The sequence below is a fragment of the Crocuta crocuta genome, unplaced genomic scaffold, assembly GCF_008692635.1.
Source record: "Crocuta crocuta isolate KB4526 unplaced genomic scaffold, BGI_CrCroc_1.0 scaffold113, whole genome shotgun sequence".
NCBI classification, from domain to species: domain Eukaryota; kingdom Metazoa; phylum Chordata; class Mammalia; order Carnivora; family Hyaenidae; genus Crocuta; species Crocuta crocuta.
In genome coordinates, this window is record NW_027530368.1 from 448,496 (window position 1) to 459,443 (window position 10,948).

Sequence of the window (10,948 nt, forward strand, 5' to 3'; positions counted from 1 at the left end):
TAGGTGAGGCTTCAGATACCATGGAGACTAGATAAGTTTCCCCCCTCCTGCTGACATTGAAACAGACTTCTGTCCTCACTGATGCCTTCCATGGAAAGGGTAGAGCTCTTACACACCTTATTGTGTCCCTCTTTTATTCCTCTTTTATTTTCATGGTGGGGTGGGGTGGGCATCCAGCCTACCTCCCACCTTCCCTGCGCTCTGAGTCCCATCGGGTCTGACTGGCCATGTGAGCTCTCATGTGTCTATGCTTGTAGACCATCTGCATCTGAAGGCTAAGGAAGGGGCATCGTAACTTTTCATCTCTTCAGTGGCTTCCTGAGTTCCATCCACAAACCCTGATATTATTCTCACCACCCCTTATCATAATACCCTTTACACTCCATCGTAATTGCTTGTTTAGTCAACCTGTCTGCTGCTTGCCACCCTCCGCCCCCTACACATACCAGAAGTCGTGAATGGAGAGGACCAGCCTGTGTCTGTCTGGTTTGCTGTGGCATCCTCGGCACTTAGCCGATGCCTAACACAAAGTGAGCATTCAAAAAACATTTCATTTATTTAATAAAGATTAAGCAACTGCTACAGGAGTGGCACTCTTCTAAGAATCTGGGATACACAAGAAACAGACAAATCACTTTTTCTTGTAGCTCCTACATTCTCATGGATTTCGGGAAGTGAATAACTAGTGGTCATGGAGGAAACAAGGAGCAGTCAATCAAAGAGCAACAAAAGGGGTCAGAACAGTCCAACAGTGGTTCTCAAGCTGGAATGTGCCTCCAAGCACATTGATAAACATGTAGACTCTCAGCCCAGCTCCAGGGAGTAAGGCTGGAGTTGGACAGGGGCTCTCTCCTGTGGGTGGTCCTCAGACCACACTTGGAGCCATCTTGCCTGGCCTCCTAGTGTCGGAAACTTGAGAGCAGAATATTGATGAATGGGGTCAGGCGCCACGGTGGGTCGGGTCAAAGAGACATTCTTGGCACAGCACCAAATTGTGAAACAGTTTAAATAAAATAATAAAAGCAGGTAAAACTGTCTTTTATCACAGGTGAAAGACTGGCTGACTTCTGCCCTAAATCAACACAGGACAGCCTGCCCTGAGGCATTAATCCTCTGTTGGCAGAAATCACCAGGTATCAGAAAAGGCTCTGGGAGGAAAAGGAGAGAGGCCTGTGCCATATTTTACTGAGAGGCCAGGGTGTATCTACTGGCCTTCTGGCTGAAATCATCTGCAGTGAGTAGAGGGCAAATGTATTTTTGTGCTGCTCACATTCTTTGGAATTGAGGCATGTGGGTGGGAAGCCCAAGGGCACCATTTTCTCCTGGGCTTTCCCTACTTCACACAACTTCCCTGTCTCACCCTCAATTCTTCTTGGAAAGAACACATGTTGGAAATGAGGGACAGAACTATCCCCCGTGGCCCCAGTCAGCCCCTACCTCAGCATATGCGGGACTGCTGCCAGCATGTGGGACCTCAGCCTGAACCAGCCAAGATAACACTGTGCCCCCTGGGCCCCAGGGCATCTGTGGGGCACCAAATGCCTCTAATGTCCATAATCCAAGCCCTCTGGTAGGCTACCCTCTCCTGGCCTCTTGATCCTATACACACCTTGCTTTCTTTTCTCTCACTTCCAAACCTTTCTGCTCTGCCTTGTGGAAGTCCTATTATAAGGTAAAAATAAAATGGTTATCCTATATTATCCACCTCTTTCCTGAGGGCTTTCTCCACATTTTGTTTTAATGGAACCCAGACTTCAATCTATGTGTCACTTCTCCTTGTGGCCCTGTGGGTTGGAGGCTGCTTGTTCCCCCAAGTCCTATGAAGTGCAGGACAGCCAAGAAGAAGTCCTATCATTTTTGAGGTATATGCCATCGGCTGTGTACCAGTCTGGAGAGACACAACTGTTTATCTTTTTGTTCTAACACATAAGCTCCTGATGAAAAAGAAACATCACCTGAATGCACAGAATGGTGCTTCTACAAAGCATTATTCCCTAGTGCTGCCCCACAGTCTCAGAGACCCACACTAGTTGTCTCCCTCCCTCTCTGACTTGCTGTCTCTCCCTCTCCCTCGGTTCTCCAATTTCAGCATTTCAAACATTTACCAGACTGGTCAGCCTGCCTCCCTTCACTCCCAGCAGTTGCGTTTATGCTGTACTGTGAGGTAGGACCCTGGAGTGTAGCAAGAGCCAGCAGAGATCAAGTAGGAGTTGCTGCGCTCTGAACCCAGGCCTCTCTGCTTCTTGGCTATGTAACTCTGGGCAAATTTTGTTTGCTTGTTCGTTTATTTCTCTTTGCTTCAGTGTCCTTCTGTGAAATGAGTGTCCTTCTGTAAAATGTTTACTTTGTAGGGCTATTATGCGGGTCAAAGGAGTTAATGCATAGGAAAATAAGAATAGAATCTAGAATATGATACAAACGGAAATATTGCTTATTATTGTCTCCTTTTGTAATTCCAGGACTCTTTCTCTCACTAAGAGTGTGGGCTTCTAGATACAGAACCTTCAAGGTAGAGGGCAGAGATGGGTCATATTTGCAAAAGATGAGGAAGCTTTACTGATGTCTGCACAATTCGTGCAAACAGGCAACGTGAGGTCTCAAGTCCAGGTCAAAGGAAATCTACACAAAAGTGCATGTAGCTTATAACCACCCTCCCATTGCACAATCCTTCCTAGTTTGGTCTTTGCTTATCACTAGCAACTCATATCCCTTTTTTAAAAAGTTCTTTTCAAATTTTATTAAGTTTTTGTTTAATATTTATTTTTGGGGAGAGTGCAAGCAGGGGAGAGGCAGAAAGAGAGGGACAGAGGATCTGAAGCAGACTCTGCACTGACAGGCTGACAGCAGTGAGCCTGATGTGGGGCTTGAATTCACAAACCATGAGATCATGACCTGAGCCAAAGTTGAATGCTCAACGGACTGAACCACCCAGGTGCCCCTAAGTTTTATTAAATTTTTAATTTTGATTCCAGTATAGTTAACAACTCATATCCCTTAATAAATGGAAGAGGCATTTTAAGGAAAAGCAGGAGTTGTGTCTAAAACTGCAATCTTGGGGCACCTGGGTGGCTCAGTCAGTTAAGTGTCTGACTTTGACTCATGCCATGCTCTCACGGTTTGTAATTTCGAGCCCCTCATTGGACTCTGTGCTGCCTGGAGCCTGCTTCAGATTCTGTGTCTCCCTCTCTCTCAGCCCCTCTCCCACTCATGTTCTGTCTCTCAAAAATGAATAAATGTTAAAATGAATCAATCAATCAATCAATCAATCAATAAAATGCAATCATTGGAGTGCTTGAGTGGCTCAGTCAGTTAAGCATGTAACTCTTGATTTCAGCTCAGGTCATGATCTCACAGTTGTGAGATCAAGCCCAGAGTCAGTGACTTCACTGAGCATGGAGCCTGCTTGGTATTCTCTCTTTCCCCCCTCTCTCTCTCTCTTTGCCCCTCCCCTGCTTGCACACATTAGCTCTCTCTCTTTCAAAAATATATAAATAAGCTTAAAAATAAAAAATAAAAATGCAATCTTAACTGAGGACCATGGGGGAGAAGAAGGGGGGAAATGGTGGGGGAAAGGGAGAGAGGCAAACCATGAGAGACTCTTGAATGCTGAGAAACAGACTGAGGACTGATGGATGTGGGGGGGAAGGGGGAGATAGGCATGGAGGAGGGCACTTGTGGGGATGAGCACTGGGTGTTATATGGAAACCAACTTGACAATAAACTATTTGTAAAAAAAAAAAAAAAATGCAATCTTAGTCCTGATTCAGAATTGTTTGTCCTTAGGGGTGTAATTTTGGCACTTTGTGGCATAGAGAATCTGCTTATGAGCACTGGGAAATCCATGTGGTGGATCCAAAGGATTCTAGGACATTCCTTCTGCAGTGCCTAGGAAATACCGATAATAGAAAAATATATGAGTCACAAGAGGAGAACATGGTGCATGGTGAACAAACCATCACGAAAGCTCTATTCCGAATGGTGAAGGGATGCAGTCCTAGGCAGGCTCAAGCCATCAGTTGCGGAAGCTTTAGCCCTTGGTGGAGATACCTCATCTAGCTCACCTTCACCCCAAGTGCATTTGCCTTTTCTATAAATCCACCTAACATTTAGTTTGTTTTCATATTAAAAGACTCAGGCTTCCTCTTCTATATGCCCAGATGCTCTTTACATTGAAGTGCAATAAATTCCAAACACTCCAACTTGGCTTCAGGGGAGACCAAAGTGAACCACAGTTAGGCATAAATCATGGAGCCCAGATGTGGGGATGGTGCCGGCCCTACCATGTGCACACACTCATGTTCCCACTGGCTGACTCACAAAGAACACACCAGAACAGAACACCTGAAACAAAAGAAACTTGACTCTCCCTAGGCAAAGAACAGCCAAAACATCAGATCTACAAAGGGAGGCCCTAATCTCTTAATAAAAAGCAATAAGAAAAAAAACAAGAATAAGGAAAAAGTATTATTTGCAAAACCCCTCCTTACCACTTTTCTTTTCAAATCATCTCAAATAATTTGTCATTGCTTTCCCTCTTGTCACAGGCAATGTAGACCCATTTTTCTTTTTTTTCATCTCCTTAAGCCAGGTTTAGTGCATCTTCCAACATCTTGTTCACATTTTTTTGTTAGGTTACAGTTAACAGCATTAGAAGTTTCCACTTCCTTATCCCATCCCCAGGAGTTCTGAATCCCATTAGTGTGATAAATCTGAAAGGTCCGTATGTAGGACAGATACTGAGAACCTATGGTCATAATGGCAATTTGGGCTTCATCATGGTGACTTTCAGCAGGGTTTACCCACAACAATCTTGTACTTAGTACTGAAATTCCTCAATCTCAGGTATATTGGGACACATAGTCACCCTACTATCCCTAAGAACTTTATAAAAAAACACTGATGTTTGCCCCTCTCCAGACAGTATCTTTTCATTGGCATGGGGCGTCTGGGCATCAATGTTCAAAAGTTTCACAAGGTGGTTCTGATGCTCAATGAAGGTTGAAGATCACACCTCTAAGACACAATCAGTTAGTTTTGATCAGGCCAGTGAAAAAAGGTTTCTCTTAGGACATGATGTGTCCTCTAATAGATATCTAGCTGACCCAGTTTCTCAGAGGCCTTTCAGAAATACAGGTACCTGGGTGGCTCAGTTCGTTGTGCTTTGAACTTGGGTTCAGGTCATGACCTCACGGTTTGTGATTTCAAGCCCCACTTCGGGCTCTCTACTGTCAGCGAAGAGCCCACTTTGGATCCTCTGTCCCCATCTCTCTCTGCCTCTCCCCTGCTTGATGTCTCTCAAAAATACATAAACATTAAAAAAAATACAGGTAATTATGGTTTAGCACTCTCCCAGTTCTCAATCAAAAAGTGCCAAACAGGGAAATGAGAATATCCAATAAAATCAATTATCTAAATCCATCATAGGGACATACCTGATATTGCTCTTAAAATTTCCAAACAATTAGATGAGAACAATTTCTAGGAGTCCATGTATCTTACACCATATCATTTGGTTCCTCAAGAATCCAATGCCAATGAATTAAAAATTCAAACTGAAAAGGCCACCACTCAGGCTCAGATGATGCCTCAATGGTGTGTGCCTTCCATTGCTGACTGCAGCATACTCAGCTACCAATTACATTCTCCTTATATTCTTTCATCTCTCAATACATGCAAAAGTAAATCTGGAAAGCAGTAAATCTGGAAAGCACTGGCAATATCTGAAGATGCTTTTCAAAAAGAAAAATAAAATTTAAAAAAACATTAAAAAGAATAACAAGTGAACCCGAACAAAAAAAAAAATTAAGAGCAAAAATGTGAAAAAATATTCTTCAGTACTTTTCAGTATGTTTTGCTGCAGCCTGGATGAATTTTCTCTTTGTAATTTTCAGCTCACTCTCTTGAAAATCCTGTAGGAACTAGCATGAAGCTTTGGGAAAGGAGCCCACTTTAGCCCGCTTCATCCAGACAGCAGGATACCTCTACTGAATGACAAGGGGTGGAGTTTTTGACATGAGGGTTTGGACTCAGGTCATAAGGAAGTGCTCCTTGACCTGGCATTGCCTTCAGTGCACTCCTGGATGCTTTCTCATCAAGGCTGGGAGAGAACTCGGCCAGCAAGTTCTGGATCCTGGGTCCCAGCCCTTTTAAAATCTGAGTAGTGGAGACCCATCCACATGAAGGGAATGATTGCAAGCTGTGTATAATGAGACTAGAAAATTATTACATTAAGGCAAGAGATGAGGATGGTTTATGATAGATACCTGAGGATTTATATGTAATATATAAGACTAGCTATTAGTAATAAGTGCTATTTTACAGTAGCACAGCTGTTAGAGCTCTGGTATTCATACAAGATTCTGTGGATCCATGTACCAGAGTGACCTAGAGAGTGGGAAAAATACGGATTTTGTGGCTACAACTCTATAGATCTCAAACCAATAATCTGGTGTTGGAACCTAGGAATCTATTTTTCAAAACTATTCAGGTAATTTTTGCTCATGTCTGGTCTGTGAGCTAACTCTATAGGCCTTTTTTACTCCATCAGCCATGTCTCTGAGAGGACTAGAAGACTGTAGACCTATGTTTTAATCTGACATGATTTCAAATGTTTATTTTTTATTTTTGAGAGAGAGACAGAGAGCATGATGGGGGGAGGGGAGGGGCCGAGACAGAGAGAAGGGAACAGAGGATCCGAAGCGGGCTCCATGCTGACAGCAGAGAGCCCGATGTGGGGCATGAACTCACAAACTGTGAGATCATGACCTGAAGTCAGATGCGTAACCAACTGAGCCACCCAGACGCCTTTAATCTGACATGATTCTAAAGAAAAAGCGAGAACCTTGACGTCTTTAGTTTTCAGATAAAAGATCCACTGAAGACTGGCTACTGTTATTGTTCTTTTGAATTTCTTTGATGTCAAGCTCTTCATTCATCTAATGAGTCCCTCTGACCGTAATGGGCAAGCTCCGTATCTGGTACCCATCATCTACCAGGCAGAGCATATCACTGATCATTTGAAAGTGAAAGGGGGAACTATTGATAATCACTCCAAGTAATAGGCATAAACTGGGACTGCCTGAGGCAAACCCTTTTGTTTATCCATTCTGTTAATTCTCACTAAGCTTCTACCACCACATACCCTTATTCCTTGAATCTGTTGATAAGTGATAAAATCTCTCTGAAACTTCTTTCTCCTCCACCCACTACAAAACTTTTGACATTCCAGTGTCTGATTGAAGGTTTGTGGCCTTACATCTAACCCTAGTCTTCTTTTATTTTTTTATTTTTTTTCATTTTTTTCTAGGAGAGAGAGAGAGAGAGACAGTGTGAGCAGGGGAGGGTCAGAGAGAGAGGGAGACACAGACTCTGAAATAGGCTCCAGGCTCCGAGCTGGCAGTCAGCACAGAGCCCGACGCGGGGCTCGAACCCACGAACCGCGAGATCATGACCTAAGCGAAAGTTGGACGCTTAACCGACTAAGCCACCAAGGCGCCCCCCCCCCAGTTTTCTTTTAAATCCTCTTTATTACAACATATTTCCCTTATACAGAAATGAACATAGAAGTACATGGTAAATAGCACCCAACCTTATCGGAAGTCCAACAGATACAGGCAGGACACCTCATATTCCCTTCCCCTTGCCATCCCTCCTTCCTTCACCAGAGAACCACCATTCTGTGTTAGCATTTCTGAATTTATTATTCATTTCCATGTTTTAACACTTTACCACATAGGCATGAATCCACAAGTAATGTCTGGCATTGTTCTCCCTGTTTTAAAATTGTGTGTGTTATTCCACAGTCTGCCTGTTCTCACCAACACTCTGTTTTTAGAGATCTCTCACTCCATCATTCACTTGAAACACTGTGTTAAAGTCCTTTCTAACAGATCACAATTCAGGTATCCATTATTCTATTCAGGTACATTTATGTATACACAATTTTTTGCTGTTACAAATAATGCTTCTATAAAAATTCTCTTACATATCTTCTTTTGGAACATGTATGAGAGTAAGAGATATTTCTAGATGTTGAATTTAGGGTCATAGGTTTGTACCTCTTCAACTTTAGCAGATATTGCTAAATTTTTCTCTAAAATGATTGTGCCAGTTTATAGTCTCATAATCTTCACAGAATAGCTCCTCTTTTGGCCTGTCCTTGCCAACACATGGTATCAGCTGTATTAATTTTATTGTTCTGGTATATGCAATAACACTTTGTTATTTCAGATCGCATTTCCCTGATTATTAATGATGTTGAACATCTTTTCACATATTTATTAGCTATTTAGGGTTCCCTTTCTATGAAATACCCCTTCACATTCTTTGTTCTTTGCTTTACTCTTGCTGATTTGTGGTAGCTCTTTATAAATTCTGGATATAATCCTTTGTTGGTTATACGCCTTGTAGATCTCCTAGTCTGTGGCTAGAATTTTAATTTTGTTGTTGGTATCTCTTGTTGAACATAAAGGTTTATTTTACTGGAGTCAGTTTTTTATCGGTCTTTTCCCTTATGATTTGTGCTTTCTTCAAGTCTTATTTAAGATTCATCCTCTACCTCAAGAGCAGAAAAGATATTCTCTTATGTTTTCTTTTAAAAGTTTAAAACTTTTATTCCTCATGTTTTCCTCATGTTAAAATTGATTTTTTATTGCTGAGATGAGTTAGAGATCTAACTCCATTTTTTCCCTCAGGGATAACCGATTGTCCTGGTATCACTTATTAACTGGCCCATTCTTTCTTCCCTTGCTCTGTAAGGCCATCTATGTTACTTATCAGGAATGTCTTTTCCTCTTATTTTATCCCATTGATCTATTTGTCTACTCCACACACCATTACCACAAACTTAATTTAACATAGCTTTATAATCAGTTTTGAGGCATGAGATAAATATACTGTTTTTTCTTCTTCAAAATTGTCTCTGCCATCTTGTTAGAGCCTAGAATATTTACTATCTGGCCCTTTGCAGAAATAGTTTACAAACCTTTAGTCTAGGGTGGTCGTCAGGGGTATTACTGGGCCATGGAACAAAGGATGGCTTGTTCAGGGCCCCTGAGTGTGAGCCGTGAGTTTTCTCCTGTGACTCTGCCATTTTCTTCTCCAGTGCTCCACCAAGACGCCTGGGGTCAGAGACACTTTAAAACCTTGAAGGCTCTGGTCCTTCCTTCTTACTACATCAAACTTTACTAAAATGTACTTCAGTAGGAGGGCACTTGTGGGGATGAGCACTGGGTGTTATATGGAAACCAATTTGACAATAAACTATTTGTAAAGAAAACAAAAACAAAAAACTTAAGAAAATAAATAAATAAATAAAATGTACTTCAGTTGACCCTTGATCAATGCAGAAGTTATGGATGCTGACTCCTCAACACAGTAGAAAATCTGACTCCCTCAAAATATAACTGCTAATAGCTTACCATTGACCACAAGCCTTACTGATAATATAGTAAATTAACACATAATTTGTATGTTATAGACATTATATCCTTATTTTTTCAATAAAGTAAGCTAGAGGAAAGGAAATGTTATTAAGAAAAATCATAGAGAAAACATTTATAGTACTTTATTGTAAAAAGTCTACATATAAGCGGACCTGTGCAGTTCAAACCTATGTTGATCAAGAGTCAACTGTACATCTCTCAATAAATGTAATTTATGTACAATTATAAAAAGATGGAATGCAGTTTTCTAGTTGACAGGATGTTACATTTTATAAATATTAAAGTTAAAGATGTACTATTTAGAGAGGTGTCCTGACTTAGAGATCCAGAATTGAGGACTCAGGAACCAAATGCTTGGGTTCAAATCCTGACCCTACCACCTACTAGCAGAATGATTACTATGGGCCTCAGTATCTTCAGCTGTAGCACAGAGATGGAAGTAGTACTAGAGAGATGCTGAACAGCACATGAGTTAGTGTGAGAGAAGCACTCAGACCAGAGCCTGGAGCCTAACAAGTACTAGGCAGGTGTTTGCTGAGATTACTATTCTGTTCTGTAGTTTTCTTATTTTTAAAAAAGTTTATTTATTTTTGAGAGAGAGAGGTCAGAGAGAGGGAGAGAGAGAGCCAGAGAATCCCTAGCAGGCTCTGCACAGCACTGTCAGCAAGGAGACCGATGCAGGCCTCAAACTCCCGAACTAGGAGATCATGACCTGAGGCAAAATCAAGAGCTGGTAGCTTAACTGACTGAGCCACCCAGGCATCCCTCTTTTCATATTTCATAGTCTATGTCACTTTAAGTTGATTCTCAAGCACTTAAAAAAAAAATAAGCACTTGAAAATCCATTAGTCCTCAAGCACTATGTTTATATCTCCTCATGATATAGACAAGCCCTGCCCATCTTTGGGGAAGCAGAGACCTCCCTGCTGTGTGCTTTCTGCCCTGGGCTTACCTTCTGTTTGGCCTACCTGTATTCACCATTAGAGAAGCAAGACCTAGAGGGCTGAGTTTAGGGTTAAGCTCTTTGGGAGAAAGGACCAGGAAAGCCACTAAGCTATTTTATTTCATGATTAGGGGAGAAGAGAACTTGCCTTTGGCAGGCCTCCTCTCCACACTGGACTTGAACCTACATATAGGTTGTGTAGGTTCAAAATCCTGGGTGCTAGCAAAGACATCATCACTCAAGATATATTCTAGAGTTAAATAGTGCAATTGACCACAACCATCACCGAATGTTGAAATCCTCTACATCTAACTAGCTTGAACTCTGTAGGGTGGGTTCCCTGAGTCCTTTGCTAATCATCTATCCTCAGCCTGGGCTAAGTGTTAATGATATTTTTTCTGCAATCCAGGCAGCCTGGACTGAAGAGAACTTTGGAGATTAGTTGCTGTGTTGCTATGTTTCCCTTTTCTGTCTGTTATATTTAGGTAGACTTCAAAACACCAATAACCCTAGTTGGCATGATTTTATATCAAACCATTTTATAGTTATTATTCTCACTCCC

At 41.7% G+C, this 10,948-nt stretch overlaps 1 pseudogene; it reads left to right on the plus strand.

Moving 5' to 3' along the window:
• Positions 1 to 691: 691 nt before the first annotated feature.
• Positions 692 to 10,948, plus strand: part of LOC144233509 (IQ calmodulin-binding motif-containing protein 1 pseudogene) — a 148,847-nt pseudogene continuing 138,590 nt past the window's right edge.